The 15,291-nt window shown below is 40.0% G+C and overlaps 2 non-coding genes across 2 annotated transcripts; both read right to left on the reverse strand.

Annotated features, from left to right (window-relative positions):
* Positions 1 to 538: 538 nt before the first annotated feature.
* Positions 539 to 642, reverse strand: LOC130949672 (small nucleolar RNA R71). The gene has a single exon (XR_009073439.1). It is a non-coding gene; the product is annotated as a small nucleolar RNA R71 (small nucleolar RNA).
* A 12,563-nt stretch (positions 643 to 13,205) lies between these two features.
* LOC130955458 (small nucleolar RNA R71) lies at positions 13,206 to 13,313 on the reverse strand. The gene has a single exon (XR_009076755.1). It is a non-coding gene; the product is annotated as a small nucleolar RNA R71 (small nucleolar RNA).
* Positions 13,314 to 15,291: the final 1,978 nt, after the last annotated feature.

Here is a 15,291-nt window from a genome sequence, read left to right on the forward strand (position 1 = left end):
AGAGAGGACCCTTCATAAACTTAGAAGGGAAGCAAGAGGGAAGAGAGTACTGGGAGAAGAAGAATCTGAAGGAGAATCTGAGGACAATTTTGAGGAAGCTCTAGATCTCAACATGGATAGAGAAGTTCACAACCATGAGAGAGCTGATGGAAACAATGCCATTCCCGAGAGGAGAGTTCTTGGTTCATACATAAACCCAACCTCTGGGAATTGTGGTAGCAGCATTCAGAAACCACCCATTCAGGCCAACAATTTTGAACTCAAACCACAGTTAATATCACTGGTGGAGGATCATTGTTCATTTGGTGGGAGTGCTAATGAAGATCCAAACCAACACCTCACGAAATTCCTGAGAATTTGCGACACTGTGAAGTCCAATGGAGTCCAGGAAGATGCCTATAAACTGCTCTTGTTCCCATTTTCACTTAGGGACAAGGCAGCTAAGTGGCTGGAATCATTCCCAAGGGGGAGCCTAACAACCTGGGATGAGGTGGAAAGCAATTTTTTGGCACGTTTCTACCCCCCACAAAAGGTCAATAGGCTTCGATCTGAGGTTCAGACTTTTAGACAACAAGATGGTGAAACTCTCTACGAGGCATGGGAGAGGTTCAAGGAGTTGACAAGGAAATGCCCACCAGACATGTTCCATGACTGGGTGCAATTGCATATTTTCTATGATGGACTTTCTTATGAATCAAGGAAGGCTGTAGACCATTCATCAGGAGGTTCATTGAACAGGAAAAAGACTGTGGAAGAAGCCATTGAAGTGATTGAGACAGTGGCTGAGAATGAGTACTACTATGCTTCAGAGAGACACAACACTAAGGGAGTTATGGAGCTGAACCATGTTGATACAATTCTAGCCCAAAACAAGGTGTTTGCCAAGCAACTAGCAGAGCTCACCAGGAAATTAGGAATAAATCAAGTGGCTGCAATACACATACAAGATCAAGAGGAGGTAAGCACTGAAGGAGGTGATTGGGAAGAGGCCAACTATGTGGGAAATCAACAAAGGCAACCATATGATCCACATTCCAACACTTACAACCCAGGCTGGAAAAACCACCCAAACTTTGGGTAGGGAAACCAGCAAACCCAACCACAAAACCACAAACCTTACAACCCCAACCAACATAACAATTCCACATACCAAAACTCCAACCAAAGATCATACCAAGCCACACAAAACACTTACTCCCAACCACCATATCATGGCCAAAATAATCAACCTGCCCAACCTAATCCGAACCAACAATTTCAAGATCAATTAAACAGGATAGAAGGAATGCTTGCAACCATGGGTCAAGACATAACCGAATTGAAAGCCTTTAAGGAAGAAGTAAATTCTAACTTGCAAAACCAAGGAGCTGCCATCCAGAAGCTAGAAAATTAAATTGGGTATTTGTCTAAGCAAACCCCTGGGCCAAGCGTTTCTCATGCTGCCAAGGCTATTGCAAGGGAAGAATGTAAGGTCATAACCCTCAGAAGTGGAAAGAAGCTAAAGGAGATCTCAAAGGAAACCACAGAGGATGAAGCAAAGGAAAATGTGAGAGACAAGGAACAGGGACAATCTTTTACACCGTCTGCAACAAAAGAAAAAGAAAAAGAGGTCCTGAAGCCTTATACACCCAAAGCACCATATCCTCAACGTTTGATGAAAAGTGAAAAGGATGGCCAATTCTCCAGATTTTTGGAGATTTTCAAGAAGCTTCAAATCAACATTCCGTTTGCTGAGGCAATAGAGCAAATGCCACTCTATGCAAAATTCTTAAAGGAATTAATGACCAAGAAGAGAAGCTGGAAAAATGAGGAAACTGTGTTGTTGACTGAAGAATGCAGTGCCATCATTCAATACAAATTGCCTCAGAAATTGAAGGATCCAGGCAGTTTCCAAATCCCCTGCATCATAGGAGAAGTCATGGTGGAGAAGGCCTTGTGTGACTTAGGGGCCAGTATCAATTTGATGTCTCTAACAATGATGAGAAGAATGAAGATTGAGGAAGCCAAACCAACAAGAATGGCCCTCCAATTGGCAGATCGAACTTTTAAATTCCCTCATGGGATAGTTGAGGATTTGTTGGTGAAAGTGGGAGATTTTATATTTCCTGCCGATTTTGTGGTGTTAGATATGGAGGAAGAAGCCAAAGCTTCGATAATCCTGGGAAGACCCTTCCTGGCTACTGCTGGAGCCATCATAGATGTCCAAAAGGGTGAACTCACTCTTAGATTACATGATGAGCAATTGGTGTTTAACATATTCAAGGCAATGAGCTATCCATCAGAATCACTAAAGGAATGCATGAGGGTGGATGTAGTGGACATTGCAGTACAAGAAACCTTTGAGGAAACAACAAAGGAAGTGGCAGAGGAGGAGTTCACCAAGGATATTGAAGTTAGTGACATCAAGGCTGCTGAAACAACCATGCCAAGCATGCCAGAGAGAGTGAAAGAAGAGAAGGAAGCACCAAAACCTGAGCTCAAAGCATTGCCCCCTAATCTCAAGTATGCATACTTGGGTAGTGATGAGAGCTATCCTGTTATCATTAGCTCTGCCCTGAGCCAAGAACAGGAAGAAGAATTGATCAAGGTGCTACAAACTCATCAAGATGCCATTGGATGGACCCTAGCTGATTTGAAGGGGATAAATTCATCCATATACATGCATAAAATCTTGTTAGAAGAGGATGCTAGACCCTCCATTCAAGCTCAGAGAAGATTGAATCCCGTCATGAAAGAAGTGGTACAAAAGGAGGTCATGAAGTTATGGCAGGCAGGGGTAATCTACCCCATTTCTGATAGCCCATGGGTTAGTCCCATCCATGTAGTTCCCAAGAAAGGTGGCATCATTGTGGTGCCAAATGAGAGGAACGAACTCATACCCACAAGAACTGTCACTGGGTGGAGGATGTGCATAGACTATAGGAAGCTCAATGAAGCCACCAGAAAAGATCATTTCCCACTCCCATTCATGGATCAGATGCTTGAAAGGCTTGCAGGACATGCTTACTATTGCTTTCTGGATGGATACTCAGGCTATAATCAGATAGTAGTTGATCCAAAAGATCAAGAGAAAACATCATTTGTTTATCCATATGGAGTTTTTGCTTATAGACACATGCCCTTTGGATTGTGCAATGCACCTGCCACTTTCCAAAAATGCATGCTGTCCATCTTTTCGGACATGATTGAAAAATTTATTGAGGTTTTCATGGATAATTTTTTTGTGTTTGGAGATTCTTTTCCTAGCTGCCTACACCACCTTGCCTTGGTGCTTAAGAGATGCCAAGAGACCAACCTAGTATTAAACTGGGAAAAGTGTCATTTCATGGTCACAGAAGGAATAGTCCTTGGCCACAAAATCTCTAATAGAGGCATTGAGGTGGACAGAGCTAAGGTGGAACTCATTGAAAAGCTACCTCCACCAAGTAATGTCAAGGCAGTTAGGAGTTTTTTGGGACACGCTGGCTTTTACAGAAGGTTTATTAGAGACTTTTCTAAAATAGCCAAACCTTTGAGTAACTTGCTTGTCTCTGATACACCCTTTGTATTTGATAAAAATTGCATGCTAGCCTATGAACTTTTGAAGCAAAAACTTTCCTCTGCACCTATCATTGCCCCACCTGATTGGAACTTACCTTTTGAACTGATGTGTGATGCATCAGACCTTGCTATTGGGGCAGTGTTAGGACAAAGGAAAGACAATTTGGTACATGTGATTTATTATGCCAGTAAAGTCTTGAATGATAACCAAAGGAATTACACAACCACTGAAAAAGAACTCTTGGCAATAGTCTTTGCATTTGACAAATTTAGATCCTATCTCATTGGATCTAAAGTCATTGTCTTCACTGATCATTCAGCTTTAAAATAGTTACTTGCTAAACAAGAATCCAAACCAAGACTTATTAGATGGGTTCTTTTGTTGCAGGAATTTGACATTGAAATCAAAGACAAGAAGGGTGTAGAGAACAAGGTGGCAGACCATTTATCAAGGATACCATGTGAAGAAGGAGGCACACAAAGCACACATATAAATGAGTGCTTTCCTGATGAACAACTCATGGTAATTCACAAAGCACCCTGGTTTGCAGACATAGCAAACTTCAAGGCCACTGGGAGTTTGCCGTTGGAATTTAACAAGCATCAAAGGAAGAAATTGGTAAATGATGCCAAATACTTCATCTGGGACGAACCATACTTGTTCAAAAATGTTCGGATGGCATACTCAGAAGATGCATATCAGAGGAAGAAGGAAGGGAAGTCTTATGGGACTGCCATGGCTCCACTTATGGAGGACATTTTGCAGGAGAAAGAACAGCAGCTAAGGTGTTGCAGTGTGGTTTTTATTGGCCCACTATCTTCAAAGATGCAAAGGAACTAGTGAAGCACTGCCATGAATGCCAGAAAGCGGGGAACCTGCCAAGAAGAAATGAAATGCCACAACAATTCATTTTGGAACTTGAATTGTTTGATGTATGGGGGATAGATTTCATGGGACCCTTTCCCACCTCATACTCAAATAATTACATTCTTGTGGCAGTAGATTATGTCTCCAAATGGGTTGAAGCAATAGCAACTCCAACCAATGATAATAAGGTAGTCATAAACTTCCTCAGAAAACACATTTTTTGCCGTTTTGGGGTTCCAAGAGCAATCATCAGTGATGGAGGAAGCCACTTCTGCAACAAACCATTAGAGGCATTGCTTCTAAAATATGGAGTCAAACACAAGGTAGCCACACCATACCATCCACAGACAAGTGGGCAAGCCGAAATATCTAATAGGGAACTCAAAAGAATCCTGGAAAAGACTGTGGGAACTTCAAGGAAGGACTGGTCGATTAAGCTAGATGATGCTCTTTGGGCATATAGGACAGCTTTCAAAACACCAATTGGAATGTCTCCTTACCAACTAGTATATGGAAAAGCTTGCCATTTGCCACTGGAGTTGGAGCACAAGGCATTCTGGGCCTTGAAACTCTTGAACTTGGACAGCAAAGCTGCTGGAGAAAGAAGGATGTTGCAAATTCAAGAGTTGGAAGAATTCAGAACTGAAGCTTATGAGAATGCCAAAATTTACAAAGAAAGAGCAAAGAAGAAGCATGACAGCAACATAGCCCCAAGGAAATTTGAAGAGGGACAAAAAGTATTGCTCTACAATTCTAGGCTGAAGCTATTTCCAGGGAAGCTAAAATCAAGGTGGTCTGGACCATTCCTTGTCACCAAGGTCTCCCAATATGGACAAGTAGAAATCATGGAAGAAAAGTCACAACGAACCTTCACTGTGAATGGTCAAAGACTCAAACATTACTTGGGAGATGTGGAGGAGAAGGACAAGGTTAAATATCACCTCAACTGAGGAAGCTGACCGTCAAGCTAATGACGTTAAAGAAGCGCTTGTTGGGAGGCAACCCAACCTGAGGTAATACTCCCTTGCTGTTTCTTTTATTTGTTTCAATAAAAAGGTGAAGTAGTTTCTGTGCATTGCAAAGAATTAAGTTTGGTGTTTCACACCAAACAATGAATTCGTGGATCAATAATTCAAAGGGGAATGTGTGACTCTAAGTTTGGTGTTCCACCATACAGATCAACTGAACACAACAACCTTTGAATTATATGAAAGGAATAACCATTCTAAGCAATCACAGAAATGCTTAAAATCCTTAGCAGCAACTTCATTCCAAGGAGAATTCAAGGATTCAAAGAGCAGAGGAGTAAGTAGGAGACTAAGTTTGGTGTTCACACACCAACTTAAGACTCAGACACTTGCCCATACATAGTTGAGCTAACCATTCAAGTGCTTGAGAAGCAAGCAACTTCATCACTCTTTGCAGGAAAGGAAACAAGGATCTTAGAAAGAACATGAAGCAACAACTAGGAGAAGAAGGAGAAATCAAATTGTTTCCTGGCAACAAAGAGAAAACAAGAAATTTCACAAGGTGGTGTTGTTCCTTGACCATTCTTTAAAAGGCAAACAAAAGCATGCTTGTTCTGGTTTAAACTGTAATTGTTGAATCTTTCTGGAATGTGAAGTTTTTAGTATGAGTGTTGGTTTACTGCTTTGAATAAAGTGAATGCCTAGATGTTTGGATATAACTTCACCTTCTTAAACAAATGCTTGCCATGCTTGTTCTGTTTCCAAAAATAAAAGAAAAGTTTGAACAAAAGTAACTTGGCTCAATTAGTGACAAATCAAGTAGAATTAAGTGGTGGTATGCATGCTTGATTGTTTAGTCAGATCACTGGAAATTGAGTGTAGAATTATCATCTGTGTGTAGAAGTTTGAATACTGTCTATGGATCTTGATGAATAAATGTCTTTGGCCATGAAAAAGAAAGAAAAAGAAGAAGAAAAAGCCACTGAAAAAGGGCAACCAAAAAGCAAAAAAAAAAAAATTGAGAAAATAAGCTAGGCACCAATAGTTTGAACTTCTGAGACAAATGCCTGTGGTGTTTATGTATTAAGGATATGCTTGGATGAATAGGTTCTGAGGAGTGTTTCAACACTTGGTAACTTGGGTTAACTAACCCGGGATTATCAACCAAAAGTCCATTATCAAGAGCAACCTAAATACAAAACATTTAGTCACACAAAGAGGTGCTGGGCACCAATGTCTCAAGAAGAAATGTGAACTAAAATGCCTAAAGTGGATATGTGTAGTGCACTGATAAGAAAAAGAAAATGCCAAAGGCTTGTGCAACACATGACACTAAGCAAACAAGGAGCAAAAGAAGCTCTAAGAAAAAGAAAAACAAAGAAGAGAAAAGTGCCAAAGACATAAGAATAACAAGAGGCCATAGCAGTGTTTGATGGATGCAATGAAAAAGTGATAATCTTACCTGATAAGAATGAAAAAGTGATGCTGCAACTTTCTGCATAAAACCCTTCTGATGAACTTCAAGTGCTTACTAATATAGCCAATGTAATTGCTTTCTGTTTCATACTTTCTTCTCAAATAACTCAGGACTTGCTTAGGGACAAGCAAGTATTAAGTTTGGTGTTGTGATGCCAAGGCATCTTAGGCTAGTTTCACTAGCAATTTTCTGTTAGTTTTAGTTGTTTTATGCATTTTCTTGAGCTTAAAGTAACCAAGAATGGTTAAATGAATAACAAAGTAATGAACCATCCAAACAGTATGATTTTGATGCAAATTCCATGAGTTTTTAGTTATATTACTTGAATGCTATGAATGGAAGATTTCTCATGAAATGTTGCAAGACTTTGATGCAGTTGTTTGGATGATTTCAGGGAAGAAGAGGTTAGGCAAGGAAGCAACAAAATCAATAAAGGAAGCTTGAATATCACATGTGGAGTTTAAGCTCCAGTTTAAGCTCCAGTTTAAGCTTAAACTGGAGCTTAAACGCCAAAATCATGAAAGCTGAAAGTGGCGTTTAACCTCCAGTTTAACCTTAAACTGGAAGTTAAACGCCAGAAATGAAATGCATCAGGGAGCCATTTCCACGTTTAAGCTCCAGTTTAACCTTAAGCTGGAGCTTAAACGTGTTCGATCATTCTCCTCCAGGGTTGCTTTCTCCATTTCCACGTTTAAGCTCCAGTTTAACCTTAAACTGGAGCTTAAACGTGTTCGACATTTCTCCTCCAGGGTTGCTTTCTTCCATTCCCACGTTTAAGCTTCAGTTTAACCTTAAACTGAAGCTTAAACGTGTTCGACAATTCCATACTCCAGGGTTGCCTTCTTCCATTTCCACGTTTAAGCTTCAGTTTAACCTTAAACTGAAGCTTAAACGTGTTCGACTACTTTACCCTCCAGGGTTGCTTTCTTCCATTTCCACGTTTAAGCTTCAGTTTAACCTTAAACTGAAGCTTAAACGTGCTTGAATTATACCACCTCCAGGAGTGTCCAACGTTTAAGTTGCAGTTTAAGCTTAAACTGCAACTTAAACGCCACTATTTGAAAAGGTTTCTGGGCCAAAGATATTGCAGTTTAAGTTAGCATTTGAGCACAAACATTAACTTAAACGTACTCTGGTATGAAACCCAATTGAATATCATGGTTTATGGGATTGGGCCTGAAGAATTGATGAGTCTGGAATTTCAATTTGTTGAGTCATGTGTCATTACTTGATTATCACTAAGTTGGCTCAATGAATGTTACAGAATTGGATCAGCAGCCTCATCAGAATTATGGATCATAAACCCAAAGCAAAAGGAAATCAGGGAAAGGCCTCAAAGCCCAAGCAACACAACAGAAGCTCAATTTAGAAAGTGTATAAATAGGATATAATTTAAGTTAGAAGGGAACTTTTGGATCAATTTTCTAGTTTTCATACTTTTTGTAATTGAATTCAGAGCTATGACTCACTAAACCCCCTTTCATTGGGTTAGGGAGCTCTATTGTAATTCAATGAATCAATAATAGTTTTTATCTTCTTCTTCAATCTTTTCTCTTGAATTTTTGTTAGAAAGCTTCTCGATCTAATTCCATTGGTTAGTTGTCTTGGGAAAGAAACTATCCATAATTGGAATCCTTCGGAACCTTGGGAAAGGAATGGAGGATTCATGCTAGAGAAGCTTTCTCACAGTGAATTGGATTGGGGTTTGGATGGATATTGTGACATGTAATCCTACCAAATTGTGGTTCATGAAACTGTGTGGTATAATCAGTGATCGAGCGTCATCTCTTCTTATGAACATTTAAACCAAGGGATTGGAAATTTGTTTATTTTTAGAGAGAATTGGTGAGCCAAGGGATTGGGATCCAATCATATAAGATTGCTAAGCAAAATTCAATGAACGCATTGGTTGAGGAAGGGATAAAAATGTTTTGATTCGGAGATCTCAATATCTCCTGAAACCCAATGAATTCCCCATTTCTGATCTACCACTTTCTCTTTACATTCTGCAATTAAATTCATGCAATCACCCCGATCCCTTTTTAATTTCAGCAATTTAGCTTCTCGCTCTTTAATTCATGCAATTTAAGATTTCGCAATTTCAATTTCTTGCCATTTACGTTTCCCGCCAATTTTACATTCCGCAATTCTCATCTAAATCTTGATTCCGCTCAACTAGAACACACTTCTAATCCGAATTGCTCACTCAACCAATCCTTGTGGGATTCGACCTCACTCTATTGTGAGTTTTTACTTGACGATAACCGGTGCACTTGCCGGAAGGAATTTTTGCCGATCGTGCAATTTCCTAAAATCGTAGCTATCATGCATCCCTTGAGGTATCTCAGGGATTTCATGATGAGTGGGATCTCTGATGAGCGGATAATTTGTATACTTTTTGGCATTGTTTTTAGTATGTTTTTGATATCTTTTAGTTAGATTTTAGTACATTTTTATTAGTTTTTATTTAAAATTCACTTTTCTGGACTTTACTATGAGTTTGTGTGTTTTTCTGTGATTTCAGGTATTTTCTGGCTGAAATTGAGGGACCTGAGCAAAAATCTGATCCAGAGACCAAAAAGGACTGCAGATGCTGTTGGATTCTGACCTCCCTGCACTCGAAGTGGATTTTCTGGAGCTACAGAAGCCCAATTGGCGCGCTCTCAACGGCGTTGGAAAGTAGACATCCAGGGCTTTCCAGCAATATATAATAGTCCATACTTTGTCCAAGATTTGATGGCCCAAACCCGCGAAGCAATCCGGCCTCAGGAATTCCAGCGTTAAACGCCGGAACAGGAATAAAAGTTGGAGTTAAACGCCCAAACTGGCATGGGAGCTGGCGTTTAACTCCAGAAAAGGTCTCTACACGAATTTCCTTGATTGCTCAGCCCAAGCACACACCAAGTGGGCCCGGAAGTGGATTTTTATGTCATTTACTCATTTCTGTACACCTTAGGTTACTAGTTTACTATTAATAGGACCTTTTACTATTGTATTAGTAGACTTTGGTAGCTATCTTCACTTTTATGCTATCTTAGATCTTTGGGAGGCTGGCCATTCGGCCATGCCTGGACCTTATGCTTATGTATTTTCAACGGTGGAGTTTCTACACACCATAGATTAAGGGTGTGAAGCTCTGCTGTACCTCGAGTATTAATGCAATTACTATTGTTCTTCTATTCAACTCCGCTTGTTCTTTATCTAAGATATCACTCGTTCTTCAACCTATGAACAAGGTGACTGACAACCATTCTTGTTCTACAAGCATTCGAGGCTTTAGTGAATATCTCTTGGATTCCTGATTGCACGATGCATGGTTGATCGCCTGACAACCGAGTGCTCGCCTGACAAACGAGCCAGCCATTCCGTGAGATCAGAATCTTCGTGGTATAGGCAGGACCTGATGGCGGCATTCAAGAGAATCCGGAAGGTCTAAACCTTGTCTGTGGTATTCTGAGTAGGATTCAATGATTGAATGACTGTGACGTGCTTCAAACCCTGAGGGCGGGGCGTTAGTGACAGACGCAAAAGAATCACTGGATTCTATTCCGGCCTGATTGAGAACCGACAGATGAATTCCGCTATGACCGTGACAGGGGCATATGCAATCGCTTTCACTGAGAGGATGGGAGGTAGCTGCTGACAACAGTGAGACCCTATACGAGCTTGCCATGGAAAGGAGTAAGAAGGATTGGATGAAGGCTGTAGGAAAGCAGAGAGACGGAAGGGAAGGCATCTTCATACACTTGTCTGAAGCTCATACACCAATGATATACATAAGTATCACTATCTTTATCTTTTATGTTATTTTCGTTCATCATCATCATATACATTTGAGTTTGCCTGACTAAGATTTACAAGATGACCATAGCTTGCTTCATTACTAACAATCTCCGTGGGATCGACCCTTACTCACGTAAGGTTTATTACTTGGACGACCCAGTGCACTTGCTGGTTAGTTGTGCGAAGTTGTGTAATGCCATGGTATTGAGCGCACCAAGTTTTTGGAGCCATTACCAGGGATTATGAGAGTTGTGAAAAAGTATAGTTCACAATTTCGCCGACCAAGTTTTTGGCGCCGTTGCCGGGGATTGTTCAAGTTTTGAGCAAGCTTTTGGTAACATCAGAGCCAAGATCCGGCAACAACATCAAATTTTTGGTGTTATTGCCCGGGATTGTTTAGGCTGGACAACTGACGGTTCATCTTGTTGCTTAGATTAGGTATTTTTTTTTCGAAATTCTTGAAGATGAATTCTAGAGTTTCATGATGATTTGTTGAAATCTGGCTGGCTGAGAAGCCATGTCTAATCTGATTGGACCGAGGTTTCAACTTATCACCACAAGAGCTTGTTGATTCTCATCAATTTTGCTCTTGGAGCAGTGATCTGCTAAGATTTGGCTGACCTTTGGTCATGTCTAGTGTTTTGGACCGAAGCTTTCTTTGAAAGCTTGGCTGGCTGTGAAGCCATGTCTAATTCCTGGACCGGAGTCTTAGACTAGCATTGAACTGATTCCTGGAATTCTCATTAAGAATTTTGATACCTTTTCCTACTTAATTTTCGAAAAAACACAAAAAAAAAAAAAAAAAATTTTACAAAACCAAAAAGACCAAAAATATTTGATGTTTCTTGCATAAGTTTAGTGTCTCATCCTAAGTTTGGTGTCAAATGCATGTTTTTGTTATAATTTTCGAATTCATGCATATATTTCTTTGTTTTGATCTTTGAATTCTATTGACTTGAAGTATTTTGTGTGTCTCATATGCATTTTCATGTTGTTAGTGTCAGTAGTACACAAACTGCTAAGTTTGGTGTCTTGCATGCATTGTTAATTGATTCCTTTTGCATTTTGATTATCAAAAATCCAAAAATATTTTTAATTTGTGTCCTTTCAAGTCAATGATACAAAGAATTGAAGATTCAAAACATGCTGCAGAGGAATTATACAGAAAAAGCTGAGCATTCAAAAATGCCCAGTGAAGAAGGCAGACTGGCGTTTAAACGCCAGCCAGGGTACCTGGTTGGGCGTTTAACGCCCAAAGAGGTAGCATTTTGGGCGTTAAACGCCAGAATGTATACCATTCTGGGCGTTTAACGCCAGGATGGTGCAGGGGGAAGATTTTGTTTTCAAAATCAAATTTTTTTTAGTTTTTCAAAATCAAATCTTTTTCAAATCAAATCTTTTCAATCAAATGTTTTCAAAATCAATTTCTTTCCTTTTTAAAAGATACTTACTAACAATTAATGATTTGATTGAACATCACAAGATTGTTACCTTTTCTGTTGAGAAAGGTTTGAATGTTTCAAATCATATCTTTTCTTGTTAGGCAAGTCATTCTTTTTTAAAATCATATCTTTTCAAATGGTTTTCAAATCATATCTTTTAAAAATGTTTTCAAATCATATCTTCTCAATCACATCTTTTTTAAACTCATAACTTTTCAATTAAATCTTTTTAACCACATCTTTTTCAAAACAATTTTCAATCAAATCTTTTTAATTTCTAATTTCAAAATCTTTTTCAAAAATCACTTGGTTTCTTTTCCACTTTGATTTTCGAAAATCAATTGATGTTTTTCAAAAATGTTTTCAAAGTATTTTAATTAATTTTCGAAAATCTTCTTCCCTCCTTCTCACATCCTTCTATTTATGGAGTACCACTCCTTCTAAATGCACAATTCGAACCTTATCTAATTAAAGTTCGAATTCATCTTCTCCCTCTTCTTTCTATTTCTCTTTTCCTCTGACATTTCAAGGAATCTCTATACTGTGACATAGAGGATTCCACACTTTCTTGTTCTCTTCTCTTTCTTATGAGCAGGAGCAAAGACAAAGGCATTCTTGTTGAGGCTGATCCTGAACCTGAAAGGACCTTGAAGAGAAAGCTAAGAGAAGCCAAAACACAACTCTCTTTAGAGCACCTGACCGAATTCTTCAAGGGAGAAGACATGGCAGCCGAAAACAACAACAATGCCAACAATGCAAGGAAGGTGCTGGGTGACTTTACTGCACCTACTCCTGATTTCTATGGGAGAAGCATCTCTATCCCTGCCATTGGAGCAAACAACTTTGAGCTTAAGCCTCAATTAGTTTCTCTAATGCAACAGAATTGCAAGTTCCATGGACTTCCAATGGAAGATCCTCATCAGTTCTTAGCTGAATTCTTGCAAATCTGTGACACAGTCAAGACTAATGGGGTTGACCCTGAAGTCTATAGACTGATGCTATTCCCTTTTGCTGTAAGAGACAGAGCTAGAATATGGTTGGACTCTCAACCTAAAGAAAGCCTGGACTCATGGGAAAAGCTAGTCAATGCCTTCTTGGCAAAATTCTTTCCACCACAAAGATGGAGTAAGCTTAGAGTGGAAGTCCAAACCTTTAGACAAAAGGATGGAGAATCCCTCTATGAAGCTTGGGAAAGATACAAACAATTAATCAGAAAATGTCCTTCTGACATGCTTTCTGAATGGAGCATCATAGGTATTTTCTATGATGGTCTCTCTGAACTATCTAAGATGTCCTTGGATAGCTCTGCAGGAGGATCTCTTCATCTGAAGAAGACGCCTACTGAAGCTCAAGAACTGATTGAAATGGTTGCAAATAACCAATTCATGTACACTTCTGAAAGAAATCCTGTGAACAATGGGACTAGTCAGAAGAAAGGAGTTCTTGATATTGACACTCTGAATGCCATTTTGGCCCAGAATAAAATATTGACTCAACAAGTCAATTTGATTTCTCAAAGTCTGTTTGGAATGCACCATGCACCAAACAGTACTAAGGAAGCTTCATCTGAGGAAGAAGCTTATGATCCTGAGAACCCTTCCATGGAAGAGGTAAATTACCTAGGAGAACCCTATGGTAACACCTATAATTCATCATGGAGAAATCACCCAAATCTTTCATGGAAGAATCACGAGAGACCTCAACAAGGTTTCAATAACAATGGTGGAAGAAACAGGTTTAACAATGGCAAGCCTTTTCCATCATCTTCTCAGCAACAGACAGAGAGCTCTAAGCAGAATAATTCTGACTTAGCAAACATGGTCTCTGATCTGATCAAAACCACTCAAAGTTTCATGACTGAAACTAGATCTTCCATTAGGAATTTGGAAGGACAAGTGGGTCAGCTGAGCAAGAAAATTACTGAACTTCCTCCAAGCACTCTCCCAAGTAACACTGAAGAAAATCCAAAAGGAGAGTGCAAAGCCATAAACATGGCCGAATTCTGGGAGGAAGAAGAGGCAGTGAACGCCACTGAGGAAGGCCTCACTGGACGTCCACTGGCCTCTAATGAGTTCCCCAATGAGGAACCTTGGGAATCTGAGGCTCAGACTGAGACCATAGAGATTCCCTTGGACTTGCTACTGCCTTTCATGAGCTCTGATGAGTATTCTTCCTCTGAAGAGGATGAGTACGTCACTGAAGAGCAAGTTGCTAAATACCTTGGAGCAATCATGAAGCTAAATGACAAGTTATTTGGAAATGAGACTTGGGAAGATGAACCGCCCTTGCTCACCAAAGAACTGGATGACCTGTCTAGGCAGAAACTGCCTCAAAAGAGGCAGGATCCTGGGAAGTTTTCTATACCTTGTACCATAGGCACCATGACCTTCAAGAAGGCCTTGTGTGACTTAGGGTCAAGTGTAAACCTCATGCCCCTCTCTGTAATGGAGAAATTAGGGATCTTTGAGGTGCAAGCTGCAAAAATCTCACTAGAAATGGCAGACAACTCAAGAAAACAAGCCCATGGACTTGTAGAGAATGTTTTGGTGAAGATTGAAGGCCATTACATTCCTACTGATTTCATAGTCCTAGAGACTGGGAAGTGCATGGATGAATCCATCATCCTTGGCAGACCCTTCCTAGCCACAGCAAAGGCTGTGATTGATGTTGATAGAGGAGAGTTGATCATTCAAGTGAATGAAGAATCCATGGTATTTAAGGCCCAAGGATATCCCTCTGTCATCATGGAGAAGAAGCATGAAGAGCTTCTCTCAAAACAGAGCCAAGCAGAGCCCCCACAGTCCAACTCTAAGTTTGGTGTTGGGAGGCCACAACCAAACTCTAAGTTTGGTGTTGAAACCCCACATTCAAACTCTAAGTTTGGTGTTGGGAGGTTTCAACACGGTTCTGAGTGTTTCTGAGGCTCCATGGGAGTCCTCTGTCAAGCTAATGACACTAAAGAAGCGCTTGTTGGGAGGCAACCCAATGTTTTATAATTAATTATTTTCTTTTGTTATTTTATCTTTTTTGTAGGTTGATGATCATAAGAAGTCACAAAAATAATGAAAAAAGCAAAAACAAAATGAAAAACAGGAAGAAAAACAGCACACCCTGGAGGAAGATGCTGCTGGCGTTCAAACGCCAGTCAGCCTAGCAGTTGGGCGTTTAACGCCCAGTCTGGCACCTTTCTGGGCGTTTAACGCCAGAAAAGGG

This window comes from Arachis stenosperma, chromosome 1 (assembly GCF_014773155.1).
Source record: "Arachis stenosperma cultivar V10309 chromosome 1, arast.V10309.gnm1.PFL2, whole genome shotgun sequence".
Taxonomy (NCBI): Eukaryota; Viridiplantae; Streptophyta; class Magnoliopsida; order Fabales; family Fabaceae; genus Arachis; species Arachis stenosperma.